This window comes from Macaca thibetana, chromosome 15 (assembly GCF_024542745.1).
Source record: "Macaca thibetana thibetana isolate TM-01 chromosome 15, ASM2454274v1, whole genome shotgun sequence".
Taxonomy (NCBI): Eukaryota; Metazoa; Chordata; class Mammalia; order Primates; family Cercopithecidae; genus Macaca; species Macaca thibetana.
Window position 1 is genome coordinate 44046424 of NC_065592.1, and position 9435 is coordinate 44055858.

At 43.2% G+C, this 9435-nt stretch overlaps 1 protein-coding gene across 1 annotated transcript in view; it reads right to left on the minus strand.

The window, feature by feature from the left end:
- Nucleotides 1-4975, minus strand: part of ZCCHC7 (zinc finger CCHC-type containing 7) — a 277785-nt gene extending 272810 nt beyond the window's left edge. Inside the window, exon 1 of the mRNA XM_050762134.1 lies at nucleotides 3991-4975. The gene's annotated coding sequence lies outside the window, so the exon portion shown is untranslated. The remainder of the gene's footprint in view (nucleotides 1-3990) is intronic.
- Between the last annotated feature and the right edge of the window lie 4460 nt (nucleotides 4976-9435).

Genomic DNA, 9435 nt, shown 5'->3' on the forward strand with positions numbered 1-9435 from the left:
CAATAAGGTACCATGAATAAAAGAGCATTTTAATACCAGTTTTAACAACAGCATATAGGGCAGATATAAAAGAAGACCACTTCAGAAACTAGTGCAAGAGACTGAGCATTAGGCACAAAGGGAGGAAAATGAAAAGAATGAACTTTTTGAAGGAATAAGCATTAAGCTACATGACCACATTATCATAGAGACAAAGCTAGCAGCAAAATTTTAATCCTTGATGATGTAGCTTTCAAAATTTGCATTCTCTCCTATAATCTACCCTATACGAATAGCTCTTCATATTTTCCTCTTTCCAACTGTGAAGTTACTAAAATCCTAACACTAATTCCATATATTCTGTGTGCCAGGCATTCCCCATGCTTGCTGTCTAACTCCTGGGTAAGCAAATCTGGTAGTCAACAGGCAGTACCAATAGAATTGGTTGAATGAGAACAGAGGGCCAATGTCAGAGGTGGATGAGTACTCACCTGTACCTCCCACCTTGGGAGGCTGAGGGAGGATAGCTTGAACCCAAGTGTTCAAAGTTGACAGTAAGCTATGATCACACCACTGCACTCCAGCCTGGGTGACAGAGCAAGACCCCATTTAAAAAAAAAAAAGAAAAACCAAACTGATAAACCTGTTTACTCCTGTGCTAGTTATAAAAATGTGTATAAAATACAAACGTAATAAAGACCAAAAATTGAGAGAAAACTCCCAACTTTGGGAATAAATGCATAAAGTGAAACACTTAGTACTGTGAGCATATTAAATCCTTCTCAGCCTTCATCTTTTAAACTCGGCTCAAAATCACTTCCCACCAGATTAAATTAAATGCCCCTTTTATAGGCTTCCATAGCACTTCACATTTCACAACACTCATCACATTTCTAATTATTTATTCAATGTAAATCTCCCAGAAGCACAGACCACAAACCCCAGGAGGGGCAGGAACTATATACACTCTGCTAAACAATGAATCACCAAAGCCAAGCAGAGTAACTGGTATTTTGGGGGCCATCTGTAAGTATCTATTGAATTCACAAATGAAATATAACACCAGGCATTTGTTCTTCAGCCCTCATAAATCTAGTATGTGCTTAAAATACAGAAATTATGATAGGATAAATTTCTCTGCTGTCTTTCAACTATTCCAAAGTCTTAGAAATTCTTGTATCTACACAGATGTTTCCATTAGGTACTGACGGACTACTGATTAAAAAGAGAGCTCTTGAAAAATAAGTGTGTGTCCAAAAATCAAGGACAGCTCAGACAGCAATAACAATGCCAATTTATTCTTTTTTCCACTTGTAGCTATACACATAAAATTAAAAACAGTTGTTTGCTTAGCCACTCAAATTTCTGCCCAAAATGTCAGGGTGTTGTGATGGTAGTTCTATTAATAGAACCACCTTAATCCCAAGAACCAAATGGACAAGGGCCAAAAAGGTACTACATTCTTGCTAGAGTTTTTTGTTTGTTTTCCAGAAATAAATAAACCAACCTGTAATGCTTTTCTTCTAAAAGGTATCATATGCCTGTGCCCTTGTTGTACTGTCCTTCAGGTGGCTATGCTGTTATTATCACACAAATTGAATGTGGCTGTCTGAATAATGCTCATAGCATTTATCAGTTTATATTGAATTGTTAGCCTCAGAGGAATTCAAATAAAAGATGAATCCTTTCCTTTTTATTTAATAGGTAAATTAATTCTAAAAGAAGTCAAAGGAATTATGCTTCTTTCAAAATCCTCACTGGATCCATCCTGAGGATCCAGTGTGAACTTAAGATAAAACATAATTCCAGTGCAGCACAGAAAAAAATTAAAGAGCTAAATTACAGAGTTACAAATTTGTACTCCTCCTGGAGCCATCCCAAAGGAAAGGGATTAAGAATAGAGCCATAGGCACACCTGTGAATGTATGCCAAAAATAAACTACAGAACCATAATAAAAACTGAATTCCTTGCATCAAAGGATTTATCTCTTTCCCTGAAATGTAAAAAATGAATTTAACAGTTTAGCCCCTATGGCCTTTAAGAGGATTTTGTACCTTCTGTACTTGAAAATTGTGCTGGGCATAATGTGCTCTCTTATTTAGGTAGCTTATATATGCCAGGGTTAAGGTCTGCCTGAGGCTGTTTTGGTTTATGTTACCGCTTTAATTACATTCAAATGAATTTAATTTACTTGTTTAAAAAAGAGTATTCTCAGAGGACAATATATATGTTTTTTACATACACACACACAAACCCTTGACTCAGAAGGCTTTCTTGGCTTTTTGATCCCTGTACGTGACTCCCAAGTATACTAACTAGATAACAAAATCAGATTATCTCATACAAACTCCTCAATCTACCCACAGGAAACTTAAGTACAAAGAGATAGGAAGCCTATCCGAGGTCATGCGGCCGGTTAAGAACACAGCTAGAAGTGATTCACATTTCTGTGATTCTCAACCAACTGTTCACTAACATTTTTAAATACAATTTTCAAATAAGTAATTTCAAATTAAAAAAAAGTCTTCCTTCATTCCAATATTTGCATTGGTTCTAACACCTAAGTTTACCTCACAAATATCCATTTTACCTCCCAGCAGAGTTTAAAAACTATGAATGAGACATTTTAGTTGGAAGGAAAACACACATTTGTCAGTTTATCATCCAAGAATCTCCCAAGTTAGTACTCAAAGACTTTATCAATCCCATGACCAGAAAAAATGTTTCTTATATAAGATCCTAAAATATAATGGAAATGGAAATGGAAATGAAACTTATCTAAGAATTAAAATAGCTTAACAAATATAAAACAGTGATAGAATAACTGCAAACGCTCTTCCCATTCAAAAGAGGGAGCAGTGTTCATTGACCGAATTGTTTTAAACTAGACATCTTAAGGCTTATTTAAGCTTTCAGAATTTACTTTTTTGGGGGGGACGGAGTTTCGCTCTTGTTGCCCAGGCTGGAGTGCAATGGCGCGATCTCGGCACACCGCAACCTCTGCCTCTCGGGTTCAAGTGATTCTCATGCCTCAGCCTCTCAAGTAACTGGGATTACAGGCATGTGCCACCATGTCCGGCTAATTTTTGTATTTTTAGTAGAGACGGAGTTTCTCGATTTTGGTCAGGATGGTCTGGAACTCCTGACCTCAGGTGATCCCCCCGCCTCGGCGTCCCAAATTGCTGGGATTTACAGGCATGAACTACCGTGCCCCGCCCCACTTCATACAAACTTTAATCAATCCTTCTGCTCTCACAGTCTACCTACTGGTCATTCTGACCTTTTGCTTACTTCCAAAGCAACTTTAGCCTCCCTAGATGTTCCTTCTTGATGACATAGGCATTCCTTTCAGGCCGATTTAAATCAAAACCACAGCCTCATTTTCAGTCCAAATGTCATTGGAATGTGATGAATATACTTTCAACGTAAAATTTCTTTCTTACTCTTAATAAGCTGTCCTCATAGTGACAGGTGAAACACAACTGACTAAGGGGTTAAAATGTCCATTTTTCAAATGCGACGGCCACTCTGAATCAAATCTGAGATTGGGGTGGAGAATCCAAATGTGTAAAACAAAGGTCACAAAAGACAGAACACAGTATTTCGGTGGGAAAAAAATAAGCTAAATTTAGTCACGTAAGTCCCAGCTCTTCTTGGGATATAAACATGATTTTCATGAGAATTAATCCTATCCGGAAACATTTCCTTCACCTTTCCCTTAGCCCTTTTCCTTCGGTCATGCAGTCTCTTACCCTGACACCTAACATACTACTATAATCCTCACTTGCGATCCTTCCTGAGTTTATTCCTCATCTTCAGATTCCCTTGAAAGCAGCAATGCTAAACTGTCTCCAAAGCATAATACTTTCCTAAATATACACACAATCCATTTAAAAGTCTTTGTATGCGACAGCCTAACTATTCAAAACACGAAGTCACTTCTCTAACGGTCTTAGATAAAAGTTTAAAAAGAAAAAGAAAACCACAAAGTCAAGAGGTTCTGAGGGGACCTGAAAAGTCATCAAACTGAACGCTTTCGTTTTATAGTTGGAGAAACGGGCTCAGATAAACTTACTGAGCGAAAAAGGCCCTAATGGAGCCCCTAATTCAATAGTGTAATCTGAAATAATCTTAAATCCAGCCTCAATAAGAGCTTTTGGGAGTCGCCAGCGAGTTCGTGGGGGAGGCACGGCTAGAACACAGGCCTCCTGATTCCCAGCCACAGCTTTTCCACCGAACCGGCAGCTCTTCCCGAAAGTTGAAGGCAACTGTCCGCTCACAGGATGGGAGGGATAAAGGGCGCCTTAGTAAACACAGTCCAAGTCTACTTGTTTTACATGAGGAAAGGGACACAGCTCCCGAAATCTTGGATTCCACGGCTGCAGCTGCTGCTTCTGACAGCAGAGGCGGGAGGTGGCCCGGGACTACTCGGTCCTCAAAGACTGGATTCCCTCTCGGCGCGCCGAGATCTCTGCGCTTCACTGACTGGCTTCCCTACAAGACTGGGGGTCTTGCGGGGAAGTAAAAACGGCAGACACGCCACCCCCACCGAGGCCCCGGACGCCCAGCCGCTCCAGAATCACGGCCTTAGCCCTTGGAGGGCCAGGGAGACGCGGACCCCCAGACCCGCAGCCCGGCAGCGTGGGTAGGCGCGCAACTGAGGAACCAGGAGCTGCGCCCTGCCACGAGTGAGGGGCGGACGGGAGACGTCGAGGCTGGCGAGGGGGCACGCGCTAGTTCCACAGACCGGCGGGAGAGACGTAGGGTAGGCAGGCGTCCCAGGCCGCGGATGGTTCGGGGTCCGTCACAGACATACTCACTGCCGCGGTTGCAAACAGGAAGCACCAGCCGGGAACCAAAACGCGTAGAGAGACGGGGAGGGGCGACGACAAATGAGGTAAGGAGGCCGCGTCCACGCAGACCCGGGAGGAGGGAAGGCATTTCCGGGACAACCCGGCTCTCGGCGTCGCTTTTCTGTGTCCGCCCACCTGCCGCGCCTGCTGTGCGCATGCGTACTGAGTGCGAACCCTTTCTCTGCCCCGCCTATCATCTTTAGGTTTGCCTTCTTTGCTTTGCCCCTTCCCCTTCCCATCTTCTCTTGAAGTTACCTAGGCTGCGTCTATTATTTGAATGACTCGTACGGAAAAGATGCTATTTACCGGGCAAAAGCCGCGGAGTTCGTGCCCTGTTATGTCCGCAAGGAAAACTACAAGTCCCATGAGGACCCAGGCGGGATTGAGGCCGGGCTCTGCCTCCTTCTCCCTGGCGCTCGGTGGACGCCCCCCCAGTGCCACGTGGCGCGGGAGCCGAGCTGATCGCCTGCGTGACGAGGGCCGTGGCGGCTGGCAGCTTGGCCCGCGGTCCTGGGTAGCCCTGGAGCGGGAAATGCCTCCTTGAGAGCCCATGGCTTCAAGCTTCTTCCTTGCGCTCCTGATCTTAGGCTGGTCGCTTTTACCTTTAGGTTTAAGTTGAACACAGTTCACACTGGGCGCTTCCTCCCCGTGTTTCTGGAATTCCAGGCAACAGATTTAACACTTTATGAATCTTGAAGAGCTGCACTACTGCTAAATATTGGAGTTAATGCTGATCCTTTGGAAGCCTCCGAAGGCTACGAGACTGTGATGGGAGCCTCTGGTTTCAGTTGCCTTTCTCACACCTTATTTTAATACTCAAGGTAAACCCATTTGTACAACTTTAGAAATAACTATCAACCTAAGGGAAAAACTGAGGCAAAGTTAATATAAATAGAGAATTTATTTGGGCCAAGTCTCAGGAATGCAACCTGGGAGCATCAATTCAAGTTACCTTTAATTTAATACATGATCTTAGCTGCAGTTTCAAGTGAGTTATTTGGTTGGCCAGGAAGCTCGAACTCTTGGCTTAAAGGGATTGATCCTTCCACCTCTTCCTCCCAAAGTACCGGAATTACAGGCGTGGGCGACTGCACCCGGCTACAAGTGAATTTTTAAAGGAAAAAAGAAAAGAGGCCCTTGCTAAATTGTATGGCAAGAATTTACGTTAAAATAACAACCTATCTGCCGGGCGCGGTGGCTCACGCCTGTAATCCCAGCACTTTGGGAGGCCGAGGCGGGCGGATCACAAGGTCAGGAGATCGAGACCATGGTGAAACCCCGTCTCTACTAAAAATACAAAAAATGAGCCGGGCGCGGTGGCGGGCGCCTGTAGTTCCAGCTACTCGGGAGGCTGAGGCAGGAGAATGGCGTGAACCCAGGAGGCGGAGCTTGCAGTGAGCCAGGATCGCGCCACTGCACTCCAGCTTGGGCGACAGAGCGAGACTCCGTCTCAAAAAAAAAGAAAAAAAAAAAAGAAAAAAAAAAAAAACAACCTATCCATTGGCTATACGTTGTTCTTTCTATCAGGAATTCTAGGAACACGAAGATAAAGGGTGATGCTTGTACAGGACAGAAAAGAACAAAGTGCCTTTAAACAATTGCTAGTGTACATGGGGATGGTGCTGACTGAGGTCTCATACTCAGGTCCCTCTGGGCATGATAAATTTTGAATGCCTGGCCAGGCTGGTGGGGTTGCTCACACCTGTAATCTCAGCACTTTGGGAGCCTAAGGGGGAAGGATCTCTTAAGGCCAAGAATTCGAAACCAGCCTCGGTAATATACCGAGAGGCTATCTCTTAAAAATTTTTAAAAATTGGCCGGGCGCGGTGGCTCAAGCCTGTAATCCCAGCACTTTGGGAGGCCGAGACGGGCGGATCACGAGGTCAGGAGATAGAGACCATCCTGGCTAACACGGTGAAACCCCGTCTCTACTAAAAAATACAAAAAACTAGCCGGGCGAGGTGGCGGGCGCCTGTAGTCCCAATTACTCGGGAGTCTGAGGCAGGAGGCGTAAACCCGGGAGGCGGAGCTTGCAGTGAGCTGAGATCCGGCCACTGCGCTCCAGCCTGGGCGACAGAGCGAGACTCCGTCTCAAAAAAAAAAAAAAAGAAAAGAAAATAGAAAAAAAAAAATTTTTTTTTAAATTAGCCGGGCGCGGTGATGCGCCACGCAACTGCACTCCAGCCTGGGTAAGAGACTGAGATCCTGTCTCAAAAAATAAAATTAGATAAAGAATAAATCTCGTTTTTATAAAATCCTTTTATAAAAATTAAATAAAAATTAAAATTTAAAAAAAATTTAAATTTTAAATATTAGCTGTGTGATGGGGCAGGCCTGTAGTCCTAGTTACTCAGGAGGCTGGGGTGGGAAGATTGCTTGAGCCTGGAAGTTCAAGGTCACTGTGAGCTATGATTACACCACTGCACTCCAGCCTGGATAAGAGACCCCATATCTTTAATTTAAAAAAAAATTGAGGGGCCAGGCATGGTAGCTCATGTCTGTAATCCCAGCACTTTGGGAGGGTGATGTGGGAGGATCTCTTTAGTCCAGGAGTTCAAACTCAGCCTGGGCAACATAGTGAGACCCCATCTTTATTTCTTAAATTATTAAATAGAAATAAAAATAAATTGTTTTGTTCTGTGAGTTACCAGGAATGTAAAAAAAGATTAAAATAAAGTAAATTGTTGCATACTTTTAATATAGCATAGACTGCTCTGAGCTATTTTTCTCCTGTCATAATGAAACACTTTGCCAGTTCATTGGCCCCCTCAATTCTCCTCAAGATAAGTGTGACTTACGTGTGTTAAGAGATGGGTGGTGTTAGAAAGTGCAGATAAGCACTACATTTTTAAGCAACTGGTCTCACAGAGCCAGGAGTCTGGCTGGGAAAACGGTTAAAGTCTAAGAGTTTGGCTAGAAAAGAATTAGAACATTTAATTAACATTGTGGTAAGTGCTGGGAAGGAGAAGGACAGGGTACTATGAAAAGGTAAAACTGGAGAACCACTTTGCAGATAAGGAAAGAGGCATAGAAGCAGCTCACAGGTGACTGGATTGTTTGTTTAGGTAATGTGTATTGTATAAAACAAATGTCACCTTTTTAAAAATATTGAGCTTTTATTAAGTGCCGGTATTACTCCTATATATCTATTATATATAATATTTTAAATTTCAACAATATTTTGTGGGTTGTATTTTTTTTTTTTTTTGAGATGAAGTCTTGCTCTTGTCACCCAGGCTGGAGTGCAGTGGCACTATAACATCTCACTGTAACCTAACTTACAGTCAAGTGTTGCTCCCACCTCAGCCTCTCAAGTAGCTGGGACTGCAAGCTCATGCTACTGGGACCTGCTAATTTTTCTTTCTTCTTTTTTTTTTTCTTTTTGTTTTTATAGAGCTGTGGTATCCCGTGTTGCCCAGGCTGGTCTTGAACTCCTGCTCTCCTGGGCTCAAGCAAGCCTCCCGCCTCTTCCTCCCAAAGTGCTGGGATTACAGGTGTGAGCCTGAATTACAGAGCCTGGCCAACACTTTCAAGTTGATTTTTTAAATTCTTATTTCACCAAAAAAAAGAAAGGAAGGGAAGGAAAGAAGGGAGGGAGGGAGGGAGGGAGGGAACAGATGTAGAAAGGCTAAGTAACACTTATAGAAGGCCTTAAGTTTAGGACATACAGTCATGTGCTACTTAATAATGTTCCAGTCAGAAACAGACTGCACATACTACAGTGGCCCCATAAGATTATTTTATCATATTTTTATTGTACCTTTTCCATATTTAGATATACAAATACCATTGTGTTACAATCACCTATAGTATTCAGTACGGTAACATGCAGTTATCTAGTCTAGGAGCAATATGCTCTACCGTATAGCCTAGGTGTGTAGTTGACTATACCATCTAGGTTTCTGTAAATACACTCAATAATGTTTGTACAACAATGAAGTTAGCTAATGATGCATTTCTCAGAACATATCCCAGTCTTTAATGACACATGACTGTACTCCTAATTACCATGTCCCATCTTCCCACTGTCACACATGCATTCAACACAGATTTACTGCTTTCCCATGCTCAGAATGCTTCAGCCTACCCCTTTAGTTTATATCTTAAAACCTAGAGTCCTTTGGATGGCATAAAAGGCACTTCTTGAGCTGACATCTGCCTACCATTGACGCTGAATCCTGAGCAGTTGCCAGAACACACTATGCCCTCCCACATCTGTGCCTTTGCAAAGAACACTCCACTGCCTGTAAAGTCCTTCTCCCTGTCCTTCTAACATATACCCACTCACCCTACTCCGCTGAAGTTTTGGGTCTTCAGGGAAACTTTCCACTTCAGCCTCTCTCTCCACATACACAGCATTTCTCTTTCTAATTGAAGCTGTCTCTAGTCCCCGCTTCTCCTTTTTTTTTTTTCCGACACAGGGTCTCACTCTGTCACTCAGGCTGGAGTGCAGTGGTGTGCATACAGATCACTGCAGCCTCAACCTCCTGGGCTCAAGAGATGCTCCCACCTCAGCCTCCCAAGAAGCATGGATCGCCACACTGCACCTGGCTAATTTAAAGATATATACATTTTTGTAGAGATGGGATCTTGCCATGTTGA